Genomic DNA, 24,828 nt, shown 5'->3' on the forward strand with positions numbered 1-24,828 from the left:
TTTCGCATCAAGTAACTCATACAAGCAGTAAAATCAGATAAAAAAAACAGATTAAAATACACCTTATGGAACAGTGGGGACTGTGAAGGGACATACACACAGCCACACATACACGCATACACACACACATGATAGCATATGCACTATACACACACGTACACATGGATTTTGTGTTGTAGATATGTGGTAGTAGAGGCAGCAGCTAATGGGGATCCATAATACAAACAAATACAAATACAAACTATATCTCTGTATTAATTATATCTGTCTCTGTATTACTTACAGTGCCTTCAGAAAGTATTCATACCCTTTGTCTTATTCCACATTTTGGTGTGTTAAAGCCTTAATTCAAAATGGTTTCTAATAGACATTTTTTTCCACCTATGTACACACAATAACCCATAATGACAAAGGGATAACATGTTTTTTGAAATTTTTGCACATTTATTGGAATGTAAATACAGACATATCTAATAGAAAAAAGTATTCACACCCCTGAGTCAAAACTTTGTAGAATCCCCTTTGTCAGCGATTACAGCTGTGAGTCTTTCTGGGTAAGTCTCTAAGAGGTATCCACATCTAGATTTTGCAATATTTGCCCATTATTTATTTTCAAAATTCTTCAAGGTCTGTGAAATTGATTTTTGATCATTGCTAGACAACCATTTTGAGGTCTTGCCATAGGTTTTCAAGTAGATTTAAGTCAAAACTTCAACTCGGCCACTCAAAAATATTCACTGCCTTCTTGTTAAGTAACTAGTGTAGATCTGGCCTTGTGTTTTTGGTTCTTTTCCTGCTGAAAGGTGAATTCATTACCCAGTGTCTGGTGGAAAGCAGACTGAACAATGTCTTCCTCTAGGATTTTGCCTGTGCAAAATGTTTTGGGCCTGTGCTTAGCTCCATTCAGTTTCTATTTTATCATGAAAACCTCCCCAGTCCTTAACCATTGCAACCTAACATACCCCTAACATGATGCAGCCACCACTATGCTTGAATATATGGAGAGTGGTACTCTGTAAAGTTTTGTACTGGATTTGCCCCAAACATAACAGTTTGTATTCAGGACCAAAAGTTAATTGCTTTGACAAATGTCTGCAGCGTTACTATAATGCCTTGTTGCAAACAGGACACATGTTTTAGAATATTTTTATGCTGTACAATAATCCTTCTTTTCACTCTGTCAATTAGGTTAGTATTATGGAATAACTACAATGTTGTTGATCCATTCTCCGTTTTCTCCTATCACACCCATTAAACTCTGTAACTGTTTTAAAGTCACCATTGGCCTCATGGTAAAATCCCTGAGCGCTTTCCTTCGTCTACGGCAACTGAGTTAGGAAGAACGCCTGTATCTGTGTGGTGACTAGGTGTATTGATACACCATCCGAAGTGTAATTAATAACTTCACCATGCTCAAAGGGTTATTCAATGTCTGCTGTTTTGTTTTGTTTTACTCATGTATCAATCGGTGCCTTTCTTTGTGAGGCATTGGAAATCCTCCCTGGTCTTTGTGGTTGAATCTGTTTTTTATTTTCACTGCTTGACTCAGGGACCTTGGAGATAATTGTATGTGTGAGGTAGTCATTCAAAAATCATGTTGAGCACTAAAAATTGCACACATAGTGAGTCCATGCAACTTATTATGTGACACATTTTTACTCCTGAATATATTTAGGTTTGCCATAACAAAGAGGTTGATTACTTACTAACTCAAGACATTTCAGCTATTAATTTTGTATTCATTTGTAAAATAAAAAATAAACATAATTCCACTTTAGCATTACGGGGTATTGTATGTAGGCCAGCAACAAAAAAATCAAGGGGCGTGAATAGTTTCTGAACGTTAGAGCTGAATCTCTAGTGATGAGATTTTAACAGAGAAACACTTCAAGTCCCAGAGTCCCCTGCTGTGGCTCGTTCTAATACTGATCTCTCTCTACCTTTTCCTACCACAATTCCCTCCTTCACTCACTTTGTCTTTCTCCTATCTTACCCCTTATGGAAAAATCACGAGTTCACATGTGGAAAATGCTCCTATGGTAATTCTCACTAATCCACATCCATCCTAATCGTGTTACAATTTCAGAACGAGTAGCCTATGTAGAAATATTGACACTCGAATTGAAAATCATGAAAGAAAATTATGAGAAGTTCTATCAGCCTTATCCAGGTGTAAATTACATATCACATTCCGGTGTTCCAATTTGTAAACAAGGCTGCACCGGATTTATCTTACCGTTTTTTTCTGAATGCATAAACACTAACAGTGAGTCTTGAAGCACTATCTCTGAAACCATTAACACTTGTAGCCAATGCATTTACCAAGTGTGCTAAACTGAATGCACGTTCTCTGCTTTACACTCAGTTTGAAACTTTATAACACACTTTTTGCAAAACTGTAAACACAACTCACTGCTTTACACTCAGTTTGCAAACAAGTTAATAACACACTTCTAGCAAAACTGTTAACATTGGTCTCTACATTGCTACACTATTTCGCCAATTGCCTTTCCACATTGACACGTTATTCTTTTTTTAGATAGTTCACTTACAAATCAGAGCTTGAGCACTATAAATAGGTCACAGGTAAACATTTCGTTTGGACAACAATGGAGGCCATTATTGGACAGAGAGCAAGAGGGGTGAGAACTAGAGGAGGACAAGGAGGAGGAAGATGATGAGGACGAGGAGGTGAAGAAGTAAGAGGAGGAGGAGGAGAAGTAAGAAGTGAAGTAGGACGGGGGAGAAGGAGAGGACAGAGAAGAGGAAGATGAAGTGTAGTCAGGAACACAATAGCTGATGAAATCAGAGCGACTGTGGTTGACCATGTTGTCAACCATGGGATGAGCATGAGGAAGGCTGGGCAACGGGTTCAACCAAATCTGAGCCGCTATACTGTTGTAGGTATTGTCTGGATATTTCGAAATGAGAACCGGTAGGTAACTGTAAGTGCTGTAGTCTTACTGGTAAAGTAATATGTATTGTACTTTCATAATGAGAAGGATCTATCACTAAAACCATTCAAATATTTTTACAGAACTGCCCACCCGCGTGCAACCCCTATTACTAGCCTGTTCAACCTCTCTTTCGTATCGTCTGAGATTCCCAAAGATTGGAAAGCGGCCGCGGTCATCCCCCTCTTCAAAGGGGGAGACACTCCAGTCCCAAACTGTTACAGACCAATATCCATCCTGCCCTCCCTTTCTAATGTCTTTGAAAGCAGAGTGAACAAACAGATCACCGACCATTTTGAATCCCACCGTACCTTCTCCGCTATGCAATCTGGTTTCCGAGCTGGTCACGGGCACACCTCAGCCACGCTGAAGGTCCTAAACGATATCATAACCACCATCGATAAAAGACAGTTCCGTCTTCATCGACCTGGATAAGGCTTGGTTTCTCTAATGACTGCCTCGCCTGGTTCACTAACTACATCTCAGATAGAGATTAGTGTGTCAAATCGGAGGCCCTGTTGTCCAGACCTCTGGCAGTCTCTATGGGGGTGCCACAGGGTTCAAATCTCGGGCCGACTCTTTTCTCTGTATATAACAATTATGTCGCTTTTCCTGCGGGTGATTCTCTGATCCACCTCTATGCAGATGACACCATTCTATATACATCTGGCCCTTCTTTGGACACTGTGTTAACCTGTTTGGGATAGGGGGCAGTATTTTCACGGCCGGATAAAAAACGTACCCGATTTAATCTGGTTACTACTCCTGCCCAGAAACTAGAATATGCATATAATTAGTAGATTTGGATAGAAAACACTCTAACGTTTCTAAAACTGTTTGAATGGTGTCTGTGAGTATAACATAACTCATATGGCAGGCCAAAACTTGAGAAGATTCTATACAGGAAGTGCCCTGTCTGACAATTTGTTCTCCTTCTAGGGCATCTCTATCAAAAATACAGCATCTCTGCTGTAACGTGATATTTTCAAAGGCTTCCATTGGCTCTAGGAAGGCGCCAGAAGTGGAATGAGAGTTCTCCGGTCTCTGGGTGAAAAACAGCAGGGGTTTTTGTGAGTGGTCCTTCTGAGAACAATGACACTGAGGCGCGCGTGCACGAGACGACTCCATTTTTTTCTTTCAGTGTTTGAATGAACACAACAAATATTATCGCTATTTTACGAGAAAAATCGCATAAAAATTGATTTTAAACAGCGTTTGACATGCTTCGAAGTACAGTAATGGAATATTTTGAATTTTTTTGTCACGAAATGCGCCGGCGCGTCACCCTTCGGATAGTGACTTGAACGCACGAACAAAACGGAGCGATTTGGATATAACTATGGATTATTTAGAATCAAAACAACAAATGTTGTTGAAGTAGAAGTCCTGGGAGTGCATTCTGACGAAGAACAGCAAAGGTAATCCAATTTTTGTTATAGTAAATCTGAGTTTGGTGAGGGCCAAACTTGGTGGGTGTCAAATTAGCTAGCCGTGATGGCCGGGCTATCTGCTCAGAATATTGCAAAATGTGCTTTCACCGAAAAGCTATTTTAAAATCTGACACCGCGATTGCATAAAGGAGTTCTGCATCTATAATTCTTAAAATAATTGTTATGTTTTTTGTGAACGTTTATCGTGAGTAATTTAGTAAATTCACCGTATGCTAGTTCTGAACATCACATGCTAATGTAAAAAGCTGGTTTTTGATATAAATATGAACTTGATTGAACAAAACATGCATGTATTGTATAACATAATGTCCTAGGAGTGTCATCTGATGAAGATCATCAAAGGTTAGTGCTGCATTTAGCTGTGGTTTTGGTTTTTGTGACTTATATGCTTGCTTTGAAAATGGTTGTGTGATTATTTTTGGGAGGGTACTCTCCTGACATAATCTAATGTTTTGCTTTAGTTGTAAAGCCTTTTTGAAATCGGACAATGTGGTTAGATAAAGGAGAGTCTTGTCTTTAAAATGGTGTAAAATAGTCATATGTTTGAGAAATTGAAGTTTTTGCATTTTTGAGGTATTTGTAATTCGCGCCACTCTATACCATTGGATATTGGTGAGGCGTTCTGCTAGCGGAACGTCTGTCCGTAACAAACATCCAAACGAGCTTCAATGTGGTCTCCAATTGCTTTTAAATGCTAGTAAAATTAAATGCATGCTCTTCAACCGATCGCTGCCCGGACCCGCCCGCCCGACTAGCATCACTACTCTGGACGGTTCTGACTTAGAATATGTCGACAATTATAAATACATAGGTGTCTGGCTAGAGTGTAAACTCTCCTTCTAGACTCACATTAAGCATCTCCAATCCAAAGTTAAATCTAGAACCGGCTTCCTATTTCGCAACAAAGCCTCCTTCACTCATGCTGCCAAACATACCCTCGTAAAACTGATTATCCTACCGATCCTTGACTTGTCATTTACAAAATAGCCTCCAACACTCTACTCAGCAAATTGGATGCAGTCTATCACAGTGCTATCCGTTTTGTCACCAAAGCCCCATACACTACCCACCACTGCGACCTGCTCTCGTTGGCTGGTCCTCACTATATATTCGTCTCCAAACCTACTGGCTACAGGTCATCTATAAGTCTTCGCTAGGTAAAGCTCCGCCGTATCTCAGCTCACAGGTTAGCATAGCAACACCCAGCCGTAGAACGCGCTCCATCAGGTATATTTCTCTGGTCATCCCCAAAGCCAACACCTAATTTTGACGCCTTTCCTTCCAATTCTCTGCTGCCAATGACTGGAATGAATTGCAAAAATCACTGAAGTTGGAGACTTATATCTCTCTCACTACCTTTAAGTGTCAGCTGTCAGAGCAGCTTACCGATCGCTGCAGCTGTACACAACCCATCTGTAAATAGCCCATCCAACCAACTACCTACCTCATCCCCATATTTGTTTTTGTTTTTCTGCTCTTTCGGACACCAGAATTTCTACATCCTCATCTGCACATATATCACTCCAGTGTAAATTGCTAAATTGTAATTACTTCACCACTATTGGCCTATTTATTATCTTACCTCCTTACTTCATTTGCTCACACTGTATACAGATTTTTCTATTGTGTTATTGACTGTATGTTTGTTTATCCCATGTGTAACTCTGTGTTGTTGTTTTGTCGCACTGCTTTGCTTTCTCTTGGCCAGGTCGCAGTTGTAAATGAGAACTTGTTCTCAAATAGCCCATCTATTTAAATGAAGGTAAAACATGTATTTTTTTTAAATAACACCATATTCCAAATCGTCAAGAGAGTGAGTCTCTCTGCACTGTCTCGTCTACTGAAACGCAATAGAATTAGGATGAAGAAACTGTACGGAGTCCTTTTCGAAAGAAACTCAGACCATGTAAAACAACTGAGAAATGAATATGTTCAGGTAAGCTATACTATCCTATCACTGGTACTGGATCTGGAAGTGTATAGTGCTACGTCATATTGACTGATCCCTGTCTTTTCGTACTGTGCTACATTGTTTTGTCTTGTCTCTTTCAGAGAGTCATGGAGCTAGATGCAGATGCAGTGCATCATGAGCTAATATATGTGGACAAGGCAGGTTTCAACCTTGCAAAAACAAGGAGCCATCATTAACGTCCCGGGACAACGTGGTGGCAACATAACAATGTGTGCGGCTATAGTCCAAATGGCGTCCTTCACCATCATGCAGTTCTAGGCCCATACAACACTGCACACTTTATCACATTTCTGGACACCCTCCACAACAGACTAATTCCTAATGATCAGTGGCCAAAGCAGCCCAGGTACGTTATCATCTGGGACAATGTTAGTTTCCACCGGGATGCTGTGGTCCGCAATTGGTTCACAGGTCACCCATTTTTCATCACACTCAATCTCCCCCCATACGCTCCGTTCTTGAATCCTATTGAAGAATTCTTCTCTGCATGGCGTTGGAAGGTGTATGATCATCAGCCCCACCAACGCATACCCCTTCTACAGGCAATGGAGGAGGAGGCTTTTATTTACAGTAAAATGCTGTAAAATAGCAATATTATGATTACAGTATAGGTATGCACATGTTTAAGTATTGTATTGTATCACTGATCTGATATTACAGTAACTTAAAGAAAGCTGGTGCCAAGTTATTGTGATTATTATAGTAAAATACTTGGCACTAGCCAGAAATGGGCAAACAAACATCAAACTGCATATTTTTTATAAATACAAAATACCTTGAAGACCAATGTATACTTAACTTCAACAACATTCTCAGTAACAGTTACAGAAAAGTTTTACTTGCTATGTCTGTGATGTGTTTTTTTAATCAACCTTAGTTTAATGCGCTAACTGTAAGTCGCTCTGGACAAGAGCTTCTGCTAAATTGTATTTATTTATTTATTTCACCTTTATTTAACCAGGTAGGCTAGTTGAGAACAAATTCTCATTTGCAACTGCGACCTGGCCAAGATAAAGCGTAGCAATTCGACACATACAACAAACACAGAGTTACACATGGAATAAACAAAACATACAGTCAATAATACAGTAGAACAAAAGAAAACAAAAAGTCTATATACAGTGAGTGCAAATTAGTTAAGTTAAGGCAATAAATAGGCCATGGTGGCGAAGTAATTACAATATAGCGATTAAACACCGGAATGGTAGATGTGCAGAAGATGGATGTGCAAGTAGAGATACTGGGGTGCAAAGGAGCAAGATAAATAAATAAATACAGTATGGGGATGAGGTAGGTAGATAGATGGGCTGTTTACAGATGGGCTATGTACAGGTGCAGTGATCTGTGAGCTGCTCTGACAGCTGGTGCTTAAAGCTAGTGAGGGAGATTTGAGTCTCCAGCTTCAGAGATTTTTGCTGTTAGTTCCAGTCATTGGCAGCAGACAACTGGAAGGAAAGGCGGCCAAAGGAGGAATTGGTTTTGGGGGTGACCAGTGAGATATACCTGCTGGAGCACATGCTACGAGTGGGTGCTACTATGGTGACCAGTGAGCTGAGATAAGGCGGGGCATTACCTAGCAAAGACTTGTAGATAACCTGTAGCCAGTGGGTTTGGCGACGAAAATGAAGCGAGGGCCAACCAACGAGAGCGTACAGTTCGCAATGGTGGGTAGTATATGGAGCTTTGGTGACAAAACGGATGGCACTGTGATAGACTGCATCCAGTTTGTTGAGTAGAGTGTTGGAGGCTATTTTATAGATGACATCACCAAAGTCGAGGATCGGTAGGATGGTCAGTTTTACGAGGGTGTGTTTGTCAGCATGAATGAAAGATACTTTGTTGCGATATAGGAAGCCGATTCTAGATTTAATTTTGGATTGGAGATGCTTAATGTGAGTCTGGAAGGAGAGTTTACAGTCTAACCAGACACCCAGGTATTTGTAGTTGTCCACGTATTCTAAGTCAGAGCCGTCCAAAGTAGTGATGCTGGACGGGCAAGCAGGTGCGGGCAGTGACCGATTGAATACCATGCATTTAGTTTTACCTGCATTTAAGAGCAGTTGGAGGCCACGGAAGGAGAGTTGTATGGCATTGAAGTTCGTCTGGAGGTTAGTTAACACAGTGTCCAAAGAGGGGCCAGAAGTATACAGAATGGTGTCGTCTGCGTAGAGGTGGATCAGAGAATCACCAGCAGCAAGAGCAACATCATTGATGTATACAGGGAAGAGAGTTGGCCCGAGAATTGAACCCTGTGGCACCCCCATAGAGACTGCCAGAGGTCCGGACAACAGGCCCTCCGATTTGACACACTGAACTCTATCAGAGAAGTAGTTGTTAAACCAGGCGAGGCAATCATTTGAGAAACCAAGGCTGTCGAATCTGCCAATAAGAATGTGGTGATTGACAGAGTCGAAAGCCTTGGCCAGGTCGATGAATACGGCTGCACAGTATTGTCTCTTATCGATGGTGGTTATGATGTCGTTTAGGACCTTGAGTGTGGCTGAGGTGCACCCATGACCAGTTTTGAAACCAGATTGCATAGCAGAGAAGGTACAGTGGGATTCGAAATGGTCGGTGATCTGTTTGTTAACTTGGCTTTCGAAGACCTTAGAAAGACAGGGTAGGATAGATATGGGCCTGTAGCAGTTTGGGTCTAGAGTGTCAACCCCTTTGAAGAGGGGGATGACCGCGGCAGGTTTCCAATCTTTGGGAATCTCAGACGATAAGAAAGAGAGTTTGAACAGGCTAGTAATAGGGGTTGCAACAATTTCGGCAGATCATTTTAGAACGAGAGGGTCCAGATTGTCTAGCCCGGCTGATTTGTATGGGTCCAGATTTTGCAGCTCTTTCAGACCATCCGCTATCTGGATTTGGGTGAAGGAGAAATGGTGGGGGCTTTGGCGGGTTGCTGTGGAGGGTGCCGGGCTGTTGACCGGGGTAGGGGTAGCCAAGCGGAAAGCATGGCCAGCCATAGAGAAATGCTTATTGAAATCCTCAATTATAGTGGATTTATCGGTGGAAACAGTTTTTCCTAGCCTCAGAGCAGTGGGCAGCTGGGAGGAGGTGCTCTTATTCTCCATGGACTTTACAGTGTCCCAGAACGTTTTTGAGTTAGTACTACAGAATGCAACTATCTGTTTGAAAAAGCTAGCCTTAGCTTTTCTAACTGCCTGTGTATATTTGTTCCTAACTTCACTGAAAAGTTGGATATCACGGGGGCTATTCGATGCTAATGCAGAATGCCACAGGATATTTTTGTGCTGGTCAAGGGCAGACAGGTCTGGAGTGAACCAAGGACTATATCTATTCCTAGTTCTACATTTTTTGAGTGGGGCATGCTTATTTAAGACGATGAGGAAGGCACTTTTAAAGAATAGCCAGGCATCATCTACTGACGGGATGAGGTCAATGTCATTCCAGGATACCCCGGCCAGGTCGATTAGAAAGGCCTGCTCGCAGAAGTGTTTTAGGGAGCGTTTGACAGTGATGAGGGGTGGTCGTTTGGTCGCAGACCCATTACGGATGCAGGCAATGAGGCAGTGATCGCTGAGATCTTGATTGAAAACAGCAGAGGTGTATTTGGAGGGCGAGTTACAGTGTGGGAAAAAAGTATTTGATCCCCTGCTGATTTTGTACGTTTGCCCACTGACAAAGAAATGATCAGTCTATAATTTTAATGGTAGGTTTATTTGAACAGTGAGAGACAGAATAACAACAAAAAATCCAGAAAAACGCATGTCAAAAATGTTAGAAATTGATTTGCATTTTAATGAGGGAAATAAGTATTTGACCCCTCCGCAAAACATGACTTAGTGCCAAAGAGCAAAACATGACATCTATGAGGGTGCCTGTGTTTACGGATTTGGGGTTGTAGGTTCATAGATATTTGACCAAAATGTAAATCTTAATGTAAAAATGAACACTTGCAAAGCCCATTGCTAGATATTATAAAAATGTGGCCTTGTTTTGCGGCGGAGCTCATTAGAATAATACCCAGCAGTGTGCTTTGCAAGTGTTCATTTTTTACATTTACATTTTGGTCATTTAGCAGACACTCTTATCCAGAGCAACTTACAGTCAGTGCATTAAACTTAGGTAGATTAACAAGAACATATCACATTCATAGCAAGTAAAAAGATGATGTTATCGTTATTGAGAATGTTGTTGTAGTTAAGCGAGCTGCTTGGTATTTGTTTTACATAAATACGCTACTGTTCAAAAGTTTTGGGACACTTAGACATTTCCTTGTTTTTGAAAGAAAAGCAAAAAAAATGTGTCCATTATAATAACATCAAATTGATCAGGAATACAGTGTAGACATTGTTAATGTTGTAAATGACTATTGTAGCTGGAAACGGCCCATTATCAGCAACCATCACTCCTGTGTTCCAATGGCACGTTGTGTTAGCTAATCCAAGTTTATCATGGATTAGAGAGGCAACTCTGGGATGCTGGCCTTCTAGGCAGAGTTGCAAAGAAAAAGCCATATCTCAGACTGGCCAATAAAAGGAAAATTATTAAGATGGGCAAAAGAACAGACACTGAACTCTGCCTAGAAGGCCAGCATCCCACCTGGGGCGGCAGGTAACCTAGTGGTTAGTGCGTTGGACTTACAACCGAAAGGTTGCAAGATCGAATCTCTGAGCAGACAAGGAAAAAATCTGTTGTTCTGCCCCTGAACAAGGCAGTGTTCCTAGGCTGTCATTGAAAATAAGAACTTGTTCTGAAATGACTTGCCTAGTTAAATACAGGAAAAAAACAAATTTTAAAAGGCTAATTGATCATTAGGAAACCCTTTTGCAATTATATTAGCACAACTGAAAACTGTTGCTCTAATTAAAGAAGCAATAAAACTGGCCTTCTTTAGACTAGTTGAGTATCTGGAGCATCAGCATTTGTTGGTTCGATTACAGGCTCAAAATTGCCAGAAACAAATAAATGTATTCTCAAACTCGGCAGTCTGTTCTTGTTCTGAGAAATGAAGGCCATTCCATGCAAGAAATAACCAAGAAACTGAAGAGCTTGTACAACGTTGTGTACTACTCCCTTAACAGAACAGCGCAAACTGGCTCGAACCAGAATAGAAAGAGGAGTGGGAGGCCCCGGTGCACAACTGAGCAAGAGGACAAGTACATTAGAGTTTCTCATTTGAGAAACAGATGCCTCACAAGTCCACAACTGGCAGCTTCATGAAATAGTACCCGCGAAACACCAGTCTCAATGTCAACAGTCAACAGTGCCTAGAAGGCCAGCATCCCAGAGTTGCCTCTTCATCAATTAGCCTTTTAAAGTGATAAACTTGGATTATCTAACACAACGTGCCATTGGAACACAGGAGTGATGGTTGCTGATAATGGGCCTCTGTACACCTATGTAGATATTCCATAAAAAATCTGCCGTTTCCAGCTACAATAGTCATTTACAACATTAACAATGCCTGCACTGTATTTCTGATTAATTCGATGTTAATTTAAAAGGACAAAAAAAATTGCTTTTCTTTCAAAAACAAGGAAATATCTAAGTGACCACAAACTTTTGAACGGTAGTGTATATACATACAAAACTACAAAATGCATGTATTCTAATTAAACTGTTTGAAAATAAATGAATTGTATGTCAGGCCAGTAAAGTGAAAACTATCAAATACCTGAAATACTTGAAACTATTGAAATATGTATATCAAATACATGCAATATAAATGCTGCCCACAATGTAAATCTGCAACTGTAGTAACCAATGTTCTTCCAGTAATGCACTGTAAATTCTAGAAATACAGCATGTTGCTGTTGAAAGGTGTTACAGTATTATGCTGTAAATTTGTGTTTTCAGTAAAAGTCCTGCAAATCTACAGTAAAAATATTGGTTTTGGTGATGCCTTATTTTACTGTAAATGTACAGTAATCTCCTGCTGCCAGTAATTTACTGTAAAAATTAAAGGATATTTTTTTCAGTGCACATCTTATGCCTCATTAATCTGATAGGAAACTCAGAAATGTCCGACTTGCTAACTGGTTGTAGTTGTACACTTGCCGCATTCAACAAGTTAGCAAGTCGCACATTTCAGAGTTCAGACAAGCACGTGAATGTGACATTACGCAAAAGTCACACACACACACACACACACACACACACACACACACACACACACACACACACACACACACACACACACACACACACACACACACACACACACACACACACACACACACACACACACACACCCACTCTGAGTCACAACCCCATGACAGAGTGTCAGTTGTGTGTCGTCCTCTGGCTAGCGTGTTCACAGAATACACACCTCATACCCTGCCTCCTTAAATCACACACACACACCATGCCCCCCCCCCCACACACACACAGATTATCCTGCAAACAAACAGACTAAAGCATGCGCTCTCCGACACGCAAACACAAATCGTTTACCATTCATTGATTCAAGTTACTACATTAACAGTCAAGAGTTTCACCACTTCTCCTTTCCTTGCTCCATTTGCAGATTGATTGTTATTTTCTCCCCTCTTTAGTCACTTTCAATCTAACACCCAGCAATTAAAATCAATCGGCCATTGGATTGGCCTGCCTCTGAGGAGCCCATATAAGATGGCTGCCTGACAGCGGGCAGACAGGGTTTGCGTCCCAAATGGCATCCTTTTCCCTATATAGTGCACTACTTTTGACCATTGCCCATAGGAAATGTAGGGAATAGGGTGCCATTTGGGACATAGCCTCTGATTTGTCCCACACAGACACTTAAATTCTCTTCTTTCTTCTTTTCTCATTGGTGTTGCTTCTTACCTCATGCACACGCACGCACACACACATGCAAGCACACATGCAGACACACAAGCGCAAAAATACCACCACCAGGCCACCGTTGGCCAGGACATGACACACAGGGGAGGACATGTTTACGCTTTGAAATACTACTGTCATCCATATAAAGGGGAGATGGTGAAGGGGGGAACAGGGGAGCAATATGTGTTTGTGTTTGTGTGTGTGTGTGTGTGTGTGTGTGTGTGTGTGTGTGTGTGTGTGTGTGTGTGTGTGTGTGTGTGTGTGTGTGTGTGTGTGTGTGTGTGCATGGGTGTGTGTGTGTTTGTGAGTACGCTTGTGTATGTGTCTGTACGAGGGGGTAGTATAGGTAGGACAGAGGGAGCTATGATGAAGTGTAAAACTGAGATGGAGGACATAATAGAAAAGATAATAAAAGGTGTGAAGGATTATGGGTAGGTGGTGGCGAGGGCCATTTCACACTGAAATTCAATCTGCTTCGTGTGGAGAGGTACTACACTCACTGTGTTGTCCCCCCTCCCCCCCGCTCGCTATCAACACACACACACAAACACACACACACACACACCGATGCTATATTGCTATTGATCAACAGCAGTTATCAGACATGAGAGAGGCATGGTACTCCCTGCAAGAGCACACAGAGAACAATCCACTATATCATCTAAAATACATCATAAAACGCACAGGGAATCTCATTGGAAAAGCAGACTAAAAGCCACCAATATTGATAAGATGACTTGGGTTCTGTCCAAAATGGCACCCTATTCCCTATACAGTGTAATTATTTTGACCAGGAAGTGCAGGGAAGGGAATAGGGCACAATTTTGGATGCAAACTAGGATGCACCACAGTGGATTGCAATGCAGTGATAGGAGAATCCACTGGAATAAAAATGTATAACCTCTAGTTATATTCTATACTGCTGTCTTCTTGTGTGTTGGAGAGTGTTTGATGAGTACAAGTTTTTCAGTCAAGTTTCACATTTTTCGACTACAACTAGTCGCCAAGGATCCGCCCTTTTTTTTCAATTTCCGCCTAAAATTACATACCCATATCTAACTGCCTGTAGCTCAGGACCTGAATCAAAGATATGCATATTCTTGATAACATTTGAAAGGAAATACTTTGAAGTTACTGAGAAATGTTAAATTAATGTAGGAGAATATAACACATTGGATCTGGTAAAAGATAATACATCATCTTTGAAATGCAAGAGAAAGGCCATAATGTATTATGCCAGCCAAGGTGCAATTTGGATTTTGGCCACTAGATGGCAGCAGTGTATGTGCTAAGTGTTTGACTGATCCAATGAACCATTGCATTTATGTTCAAAATGTTGTATCATGACTGCCCAAATGTGCCTAATTGGTTTATTAATACATTTTCAAGTTCATAACTATGCACTCTCCTCAAACAATAGCAGGGTATTATTTCACTGTAATAGCTACTGTAAATTGCACAATGCAGTTAGATTAACAAGAATTTAAGCTTTCTGCCAATATCAGAAAATGTCTTGTTATTTACAACCACATGCTAATCACATTAGCCTATGTTAGCTCAACCAGTGGGGGACCCACTGATCCTGTAGAGGTTTAACCTACTACATTCACAGCCAATGAATTCGCTGTTTGTAATCTCTCTCTCTCTCTCTCTCTCTCTCATATACAGTCCTGCCTTTGGGAGTTTTTACTCTTGTTTTTCTCTGGCCATCGGACTGGGAATAGAGTGTGTATGTGGGTCAGTGTGTGTGTGTGTGTGCGACTCAATTCAAAAATTCAAAAATGTGTTTTATTAATAAAGTGTCCCTGTTAAGGGACCCCTGCAGTATCTATCTAACTGTTTATCCCTCTCTGTCTCGCTGAGTGTGCCTATGGCCTGGATCTGAGGGCCTCTCTGTTACCTGCTCTACCCACACAAAGCAGCACCTGGCCTGTGTACTAATCCTTTCAGACCCCCTTCAAGCTCCGGAGCTCCAGCACTCCGCTGGTGACCTGAGCTAACCACACTAGCTACTGTAGCTCCCTTCTAGCATCAGGCTATACCCAGCTAGAGTCCTCAATGCGAAAGCTAGATTCTAGCGCTTTTGGGAGGTAAAAAAGAGAAAAAAATCAATTGTAACAGATTCAGTGCATTTTTTAACTGCTTTGGGAGAAAGGGTGGAGAAGGGGGAGGCGAGAGGGAGGGAGAAAGGGTGGGAGGGTGCGATATTTAAATTCTTCCAAGAAGCTCTCCAAAGCTTTGGAATGCATATTTCTGCAAGATTTCGCAATCCAAGTCCATCACACACACACACATCCAGGCCTAAACAGTCCCACGGAACCCTGCTGCCCCCGGCCCAGTTACTCTGGCTCTGGTGTAGTAATTGTATGGGAACGCCTGTGTATTAATTACATTTATATGGATTTCTTCCCCCAAGCCACATTAATAGCCTCTGGTCTCCCATGTATGGAGATAATGGTAATGAGATTCAATAAACTATTAAACTATTCACTCCATGCATCCACAAACTATTACAAATATATCAACTCTTCACTCTATGCACCCACAAACTATAAACAATATATAAACTATTCATTCCACACATCCACAAACTATTAGAAACGTATAAACTATTCAATACATACATCCACAAATTATTACAAAAATATAAACTATTCACTCTACACATCCACAAACTATTACAAACATATGAACTATTCACTCCATACAGCCACAAAATATTACTAACTATTCAATTATTCACTCCATACATTCACTAAATATTACGAACTATTCAACTATTCACTCCATACATTCACAAAATATTGCTAACTATTCAACTATTCACTCCATACATTCACAAAATATTACTAACTATTCAACTATTCACTCCATCTAATAACCATTAAAAACATATCAAACATTCACTCCATACATCCACTAGCTATTATAAACCTGTCATATGGCTCTGTACAGAGAATGTTCACAGAGCTCATAGTACACTTTTTAACAGTCAGTTTGAAACTGAAAGTCTGAAAGGCAGAGTCAGAGTGAGGGTTGTGTACTAAAAACGCCTTGTCGATAGAAATTGTTAGTTGTAATGCATACAACTGCAAGTTTGTCATTCATAGGATAGGTAGTCAGTGTCAGTGTTAATGTTACATTTGAGGGAGGTGAAAACTGGGTCTGGATAGCCATTAATACCTGTAATGTGTAATGAGGTGTAAATTAGATAATATATACAGTACCAGTCAAAAGTTTGGACACACCTACTCATTCAAGGGTTATTCTTTATTTTTACTCTTTTCTACATTGTAGAATAATAGTGAAGATATCAAAACTATGAAATAAAATATATGGAATCATGTAGTAACCAAATAAGTGTTAAAGAAATCAAAATATATTTTATATTCTTCAAAGTGGCCACCCTTGGCTTTGATGACAGCTTTGTAGTGTGGTTTTCCACTTTAATTTTGAGTGTGACTCCAAATCCAGACCTCCATGGGTTGATAAATTGGATTTCCATTGATTATTTTTGTGTGATTTTGTTGTCAACACATTCAACTATGTAAAGATAAAAGTAGTTAATAAGATTATTTAATTCATTCAGATCTAGGATGTGTTATTTTAGTGTTCCCTTTATTTTTTTGAGCAGTGTATATATATATATATATATATATATATATCTATATATAAAATTATCGTTGCTTATTTGAGCTGTTCAAATAGGGCTATCTTCTGTATACCACCCCTACCTTGTCACAACACAACTGATTGGCTCAAACGCAATAAGGAGGAAATAAATTCCACAAATTAACTTTTGAAAAGGCACACCTGTTAATTGAAATGTATTCCAGGTGAGTACCTCATGAAGATGGTTGAGAGAATGCAAAGCAGTCATCAAGGCAAAGGGTGTCTACTTTGAAGAATCTAAAATATCAAATATACTTTTGTATGTTTAAAAAAAATTGGTTGCTACATGATTCCATATGTGTTATTTTATAGTTTTGATGTCTTCACTATTATTCTACAATGTAGAAAATAGTAAAAATAAAGAAAAACCCTTGAATGAGTAGGTGTGTCCAAACTTTTGACTGGTACTAGATAGATAGATAGATAGATAGATAGATAGATAGATAGATAGATAGATAGATAGATAGATAGATAGATAGATAGATAGATAGATAGATAGATAGATAGATAGATAGATAGATAGATAGATAGATAGATAGATAGATAGATAGATAGATAGATAGATAGATAGATAGATAGATAGATGTTGAGAGAAGTAGTAGTAGTACTGTGTGTGTGTGTGTGTGTGTGTGTGTGTGTGTGTGTGTGTGTGTGTGTGTGTGTGTGTGTGTGTGTGTGTGTGTGTGTGTGTGTGTGTGTGTGTGTGTGTGTGTGTTTAGGTTTGGAAGGTGAGGAAGATGAGTCCTACCTTGTTGTATCTGCAATCTCAGAAGAACTTGGTCTGGAAAGATGATGTCCACTGGTGTCTGATGCTCCTCGCTCTCTATCACACACTCAGCATCTATTCTCTTCTTCACGCTTGAGAGAGAGAGAAGGAGAGAAAGAAAGAGGGAGATAGAGAGAGTGTTGGTTAGTGAATTCCCACAGGGATAGGTTGTGTGTGTGCTGACCTTATCTTTGAGCTGTGTCGATATCAGTTCATGATCATCACCTCTGTCTGTCTATACGCGAATGTACAGAACCCCCCCACACACACACGCACACACCGAGGTATGGGGTCAATGTAAAGGCGTGCTGGCAGGTGGGCAGAGAAACAAAGAAACTCAGCAGTAGAGTAGAGTAGAAACAGTAAAAATAGTAGAAGTAGAAAGACAGTTGTACTGACTGTGTGTATTGGTGCTACAGAGACACAGAATAAGGGTTGTTCCATGTCATTTCATCAAGCCATGACACCCACCATCTCAGATTGTTCTGAAATCGTTAGATAAGATAAGCATTCCGGAAACATTATTTTGTTGAAATATAATTTGATTTCTGAGGAAATAAGGTAGTGGATTGCACCCAAATTGGCTATTTTAATTTATAGGATTCATATAATATTCAATAATTACAGTACCTCATCAGATTTGGACCGAAAGCCATCCACGGACACCTCACACCCCACTCCAATCCCACCCCAACAATGAGTATATACCATCAGTTCTCTATGTTTGACAACTAATATGTAGCTGCGTCTTGGAGTATTGTTTCTTCATCCTATGTAATGTATTCTCAGAGAATGTGGTGATGTCTCTTTTTTTTCTTTCCTGTTCAGATAAATTTGTCATTGAAGTTGTTCGGTTTATGTCCAATCTCACAACCTGATATTACCAGGTACTGACCTCTAGATGGTGCTGTTTCTGCTATTAGGTAATTGTTTTTTTAAAGAACGTTAGTTTGTTTTAGAAAATATTTAGGATTTATTTATTCCTTGCCACCCACTCTGAAACTAACTGCAGCTCTTTGTTCAGTGTTGCAGTGATTTCAGTCACTGTAGTAGATTACATGTATAATGTTGAGTCATCTGCATACATAGACACACTGACTTTACTCAAAGCCAGTGTCATGTCAGTAAAGATTGAACAAAGTAAGGGGCCTAGACAGCTGCCCTGGGGAATTCCTGATTCTACCTGGATTATGTTGGAGAGGCTTCCATTAAAGAGCACCCTCTGTGTTCTGTTAGACAGGTAACTCTTTTTCCATAAGGGGTTGCAGGGGTTGTAAAGCCATAACACTGAAGACTAACCAAACAGCCCCCACAACATTTTAATAATAAATGTCTCTCAGCCAATCATCAGTAATTTGTGTAAGTGCTGTGCTTGTGTAATGTCCTTCGCTATAAACGTGCTGAAAGTCTGTTGTCAATTTGTTTACTGTAAAATAGTATCTGATCAACAACAAAAAATTCAAAAAGTTTATTAAGGGTTGGTAACAGGCTGATTGGTTGGCTATTTGAGCCAGTAAAGGGGGCTTTGTTATTCTTAGGTAGCAGAATCACTTTTGCTTCCCTCCAGGCCTGCAGGCACACACTTTCTAGTAGGCTTAAATTGAAAATATGGCAAATAGGAGTGGCAATATCTTCCACTATTATCCTCAGTAATTTTCCATCCAAGTTGTCAGACCCCGTGGCTTGTCATTGTTGATAGACAACAATACTTTTTCACCTTTTCCACACTCACTTTACGGAATTCAAAATTACAATACTTGTCTTTCATAATTTGGTTGCTGTCATACCTGGTCCATAGACTGCTTACAGGGAAAGAAAACCAATATTTAATTTTGTAATGTGATTGAACTATCCCTTTAACAATGTGGGTGTGGGGGGGGGGGGGGGATTCCTTAAAAAATTATCACCTAATAGCAGGAACAGCACCATTTAGAGGTCAGAACCCGGTAACAACAGGATGTAAGATGGGACATAAACCCCAAAACTTCAATGACAAATTTCTCTGAACAGAAAAAAACATCACCACATTCACTGAGAATACATTACATAGGATGAATAAACAATACTCCTAGCCGCAACTCCATACAACTTGTCAAAGACAGAAAACTGACACGATATGCATGTTGTTGGGGTGGAATTGGAGTGGATTGTGGGGTGTGAGGTATCCATGGCTTTTGACCATTTCTTTGGAATGCTCATGTCTATCTCATTGTTAGAACAAAGGTTGGTCCAAATTGGATGTTAGGTACTATATTTATTGAATATTAAAATGGCCAATTTGGGTGCAATCAATTAGCTTAACTTCAACAAAATAATGTTGCACGAATTTTTATCCGATCTCTTTCTAACAACAGAAATGATTTTCAGAACAATCTTAGATGGTGGGTGTCTAAATCCTTTGAGGTGGAACGACCCAGAAGGAAAACTGTGTAGTGTGCTTTGCAGTATGGTGTCTTGGCAGAGATGAGGGTGACTTTACCACACCCTGACTGTCATCAATCCGTTGGCCTTGCACAGACTGCAGTGACTCAATACAAAAACCATTTATTTTCTCTATCGCTCACGTTCACTCTCACTCTCTTAGATATACTCTTCCTCTGTGTCCCGCTTGAACTCCTTTTTCCTGTTCTTCTCTGCCTCCAGCAGCCAATACAGTACATATCTTTTACCCCTCTATCCCCCTCTCCCTTTCTCTCCCCTATTTTTTTCTCTCCTTCTCCCTCAGTATCCCGCCCTCGCTCTCTCTGCCTCTCTCTCAGTCAAAAAATAAGGACAGAGAGGACTCAGCTTTCCTGAAGAGTGGAAAGTGGAGCGGTAGAGCAGAGGAAAGGACGAGAGGAGGAGAGGCCTGGGGCGATACACAAACAGGATCAACACTTCAGCCAAAAATACAGCAGGCTGTATCTCTCTTAGAAACAACCCAGGAAAAGAGAGGGGAGAAGAAAGAGAGGGGGGGTGGAAACAGAACTAGCAAGAGAAAGAAGTAGTGTGAAAAAGCCAAGGTGCAAGAGAGAGAGAGAGTGAGGAGAAAGATGGCAGTCTCACCCAGGCAAGGGGGGGATTAGTGAAATCTAAGCCCCCTCTCTGTGCTGCTCCTTTTGGGTTTACTGTCAAATAACAGCCCTTGGCTTTGGCCTATATATTGCTGCTGAGAGAGAGGCTGTTGGAATGTTCCTTAATTTCATTCTGAATTAAATTAAGGGGTGGTTTGGAGAGTGATGTCTGGGAACTCAAACTGGGAACAGAGGAATGTGTGTGTGTTTGTGCGTCTGTTCGTGTGAGTGTGCGACTGGCGAGTGTGTGTGCGCGTGTAGTCAAATCTACAACTATTATCTTCATAAACAACTTATAAAATTGTAGTACATGAAAGCATATTGTTTTGTAATTTCCCTGTATTTTTTGTTATGATTTCTATTAATGTATCTTTTAAAGATAAAAGAAAAACAATAAACCAACAACATGTGTCCTTATAATTCCTTCACCTAAACACAGTCAGTGCACTAACATTTAGTTAAAACGTATTTAGAGAGGAGTTGGGTACAAGAGAGACACTGCAGAGAGTCAAACTCAAAGCACTAAACAATTACCTTGCCAGGGACTACAGGAACATTACCATATTAAAGGGTCTGGGACACTTGAGGACAAAGATAATGATGGTGGGATGAAAATAGCTCACACTTTAATTTGGACACACAGACATGCAAACACACGCACACACACACACACACACACACACACACACACACACACACACACACACACACACACACACACACACACACACACACACACACACACACACACACACACTGTAGTAGATAAACTAAACAAGCACCTATAACATGTGTGCTGATGTGTGTGTTTATGTGTGTGTTTGTGTGTGTGAGTGTGAATGTCCAACATGGTTTCTGCTCATTCCATGACAGCATCACTGTCATTGTCAACAGTGACATGGCTAAACTTGGAGAAACTTTCATTTTCAGCTGCTGGGGAATCTCGCCGCTCTGCCCTTCCAGCCATGGCCACGTGCATACGGGTGTGTGAGTGGTTTTTGTGTGTGTGTGTGTGTAGAGACATGGAGTTCAGTGGCATGGAACTGATTGCCCTGCCAAACTCTGACAATTACTATATGGGCACAGAGACATTGCCACTGACACACACACACACACACACACACACACACACACACACACACACCACACACACACACACACACACACACACACACACACACACACACACACACACACACACACACACCCTCCAGACATCTGACCCATACACCTCTCCACTGGCATGAGACGGACGTGAGAATCCTGTTCCCTGCTGACTGGGCTCACGGGAGCAAACACACACACAATCTCACACACACAAAACTTACACTATCCCAAAATAACCTGGTCACACACATCACACCCAAACATTCATACACTGTATGCATTTTATTCTAGTAAACAATGCCAAAGAACGAGTATGAAAGAAGCCCTACAGTATCCAATTACTTCAAATCCTGAAGTGAAACTATGAGATCAAGTTTCTGGCTGCAGATATTGTGTAGTATTAATGTAGTACTCTGTTGAGGCTTTTTAGCTGTATATGTGGAGCTAATACACTCTGTGTGTGTGTGCCTGCGTGCGGCTAATACACTTCTCTGACTAACCTACACACACCTGCTAACCACAACTATCTATCTTGTCTCACATCAGAATTAGACCTTCATCAGTGCTTCTCAAACGTCAAATTTCAAAGTTGTTGGAAATGTCAAATTTCAAAGTGTTTAAGGTTAAGTTTAGGCATTAACTCCAAAATCTTAAGGTTAATTAAGCATTACCTCCTAATGGTTAATCTAAGGGTGAAAGTTTTAAATACGCTTAAAACTAAAATCTCAATAACAACTTTCTATCACTGGATAAGAACTTGCAACCTTTAGAGTCAAAAACACATTCACACCCATCCAACACCATAAGCAAAACCAAAACCTACTTGAAGGTAGCAGCGCTTGCTCACTGTTGCCACTAGTGGCCGACGTTGTCAGACATGGATGGAGGTCAAATACTGACCTGTATCACGGGTGACCTGGCTGGCTAACCACAATGCATCTGCATCTGGACATTAGTTCAACACCATAGCACTGTTGTGGAAGAGAGAAAAGAGATAGCATAGCTCTTTCTACCTCTCTCCCCTCTGTCCTTCTCCTCTCGTCTCTCTCTTTCTACCACACATCATCTCTATCTCTTTCTAACTCCTACTATTTTTTGTCCTCCTGTTTCTCTTCTCCTCCTTCTCTCTCTTTCTCTCTCTCTCCTCTGTTGTCTCCCTTTCCACAGCATATGATCTCTATCTGTGAGTTGTCCCCACTTGCTTCAAGATCAAATCAAATCAAATTTGATTAGTCACATATGCTGAATACAACAGGTGTAAACCTTACAGTGAAATGTTTTCATGTCCACCATTGTTCCTGTACCCAAGAAAGCGAAGGTAACTGAACTAAATGACTATCTCCCCGTAGCACTCACTTCTGTCATCATGAAGTGCTTTGAGAGGCTAGTTAAGGACCATATCACCTCCACCTTACCCGACACCTTAGACCCACTACAATTAGCATACCACCCCCAACGGATCCACATATTACATAATCGCCATCGCACTTCCCTATCCCATCTGGACAAGACAAATACCTATGTAAGAATACTGTTCATCGATTACAGCTCTCTCTCTCTCTCTCTCTCTCTCTCTCTCTCTCTCTCTCTCTCTCTCTCTCTCTCTCTCTCTCTTCAGTTTTTTCAATTTAAGGGGCTTTATTGGCATGGGAAACATATGGTAACATTGCCAAAGCAAGTGAAAAAAATTTACATTAAACATTACACTTACAAAATGTCATATTATGTCTATATACAGTGTTGTAATGATGTGCAAATAGTTAATGGACAAAAGGGAAAATAAATAAACATAAATATAGGTTGTACTGTATTTACAATGGTGTTTGTTCTTCACTGGTTGCCCTTGTGGCAACAGGTCACACATCTTGCTCTCTCTATCTCCTTCTCTAACCCTCTCTTGTGTTCTTCTCCTCCTGTTTCCCTGCTCCTCCTCTCTCCAGAGTACAGTTGTCTCTCCCACTGTGATGCTATCAGATCGATCTCTCGCTTATTAATTTTTCATTGATAGCCTGAGAGAATGGGATGAGTGTTTTGAAAAGCAGTCTAACCTGCCCTCCCACCTCAAACGACCATACACACACTCACACACACACACAGTTACACCCACACACATACACTCTGACGAGCGTACACACACACAAAAACACACATACACAGGTTTTACCATGAGCCCCGGCCTCACACCAATTCACCAATTCCAGAGAGAAAGAAAACATTAAAATACATCATAAAACACACAATCTATCTTAGGAGAAATTGACAAAATGGACTCATAGAAATATGAGTGTAAATATCTCCAAAACACTCACAAAATAAGGCCTAAACTCTCACAATGTTTTGTAAGTCTAAACCCCTCCAAAACACCTCACAAAGCCTAAGCCCTAACTTCTCATCAAGGTCCCTTACACATCTCAACACAAGACACTGTTGACAGCTAGTCATAGTCAATTAGGCAAATTAGCGGTTATTTCTTCAACAGAGTCCTTTACAGAATGAGCAATAGTGTTGTAATGAGTTTAATGCTGATAATACTGGGTTTGCTTTGCAATCACGCATTCTGTTGTCTACAACAACGCTAGAGGCATCAGGGTGAGGACACTCATGAAGACATGTTTGTGTAAGTCCGCCCACCCGTCTGTCACTTTCTGTCTGTGTGTGTGTGTGCATGTATGAGTGCGTGCGAGCGTGTGTTGCAGCCCCAAGGGAATCCCTAGCATGGTGAGAGCATCTTAGCAGGCAGCACTCTTTCTGTTCAAGAGTTTATCAGTAGGACGGTACAACAACAAAAAATTCACCAAGCTTTAGAATCATCCCATTCATGTCTAAACAGGTTGAGAGGTTGTGGACATTTTGTTTCTTAACACCCTAGAGTTGATTGACACACCGCATCCGCCAGTGTCGCACTTCCGCATCTGCAGTGAAAGGTCGCAGAGCTAGAGCTGTGTTTGTCAGGCCATGAGACTTCTCACGTAAATGTCTGTAGCGTCCGAACGGTTTTGCTCTACGACCCCCACAAGTGTCAATCGATTCGTCCGAAGTCAGTTCAGTCAATATG

At 40.7% G+C, this 24,828-nt stretch overlaps 1 protein-coding gene across 5 annotated transcripts in view; it reads right to left on the reverse strand.

Annotated features, from left to right (window-relative positions):
- The window catches only part of rbfox3a (RNA binding fox-1 homolog 3a), a 748,768-nt gene that overhangs the window by 603,477 nt on the left and 120,463 nt on the right, over window positions 1-24,828 (reverse strand). For all 5 annotated transcript variants that reach the window (XM_014212871.3, XM_082977478.1, XM_014212853.3 and 2 more), the window contains exon 2: window positions 17,596-17,705. The gene's annotated coding sequence lies outside the window, so the exon portion shown is untranslated. The remainder of the gene's footprint in view (window positions 1-17,595; window positions 17,706-24,828) is intronic.

The sequence above is a fragment of the Salmo salar genome, chromosome 01 (assembly GCF_965601325.2).
Source record: "Salmo salar chromosome 01, fSalSal1, whole genome shotgun sequence".
NCBI lineage: Eukaryota > Metazoa > Chordata > Actinopteri > Salmoniformes > Salmonidae > Salmo > Salmo salar.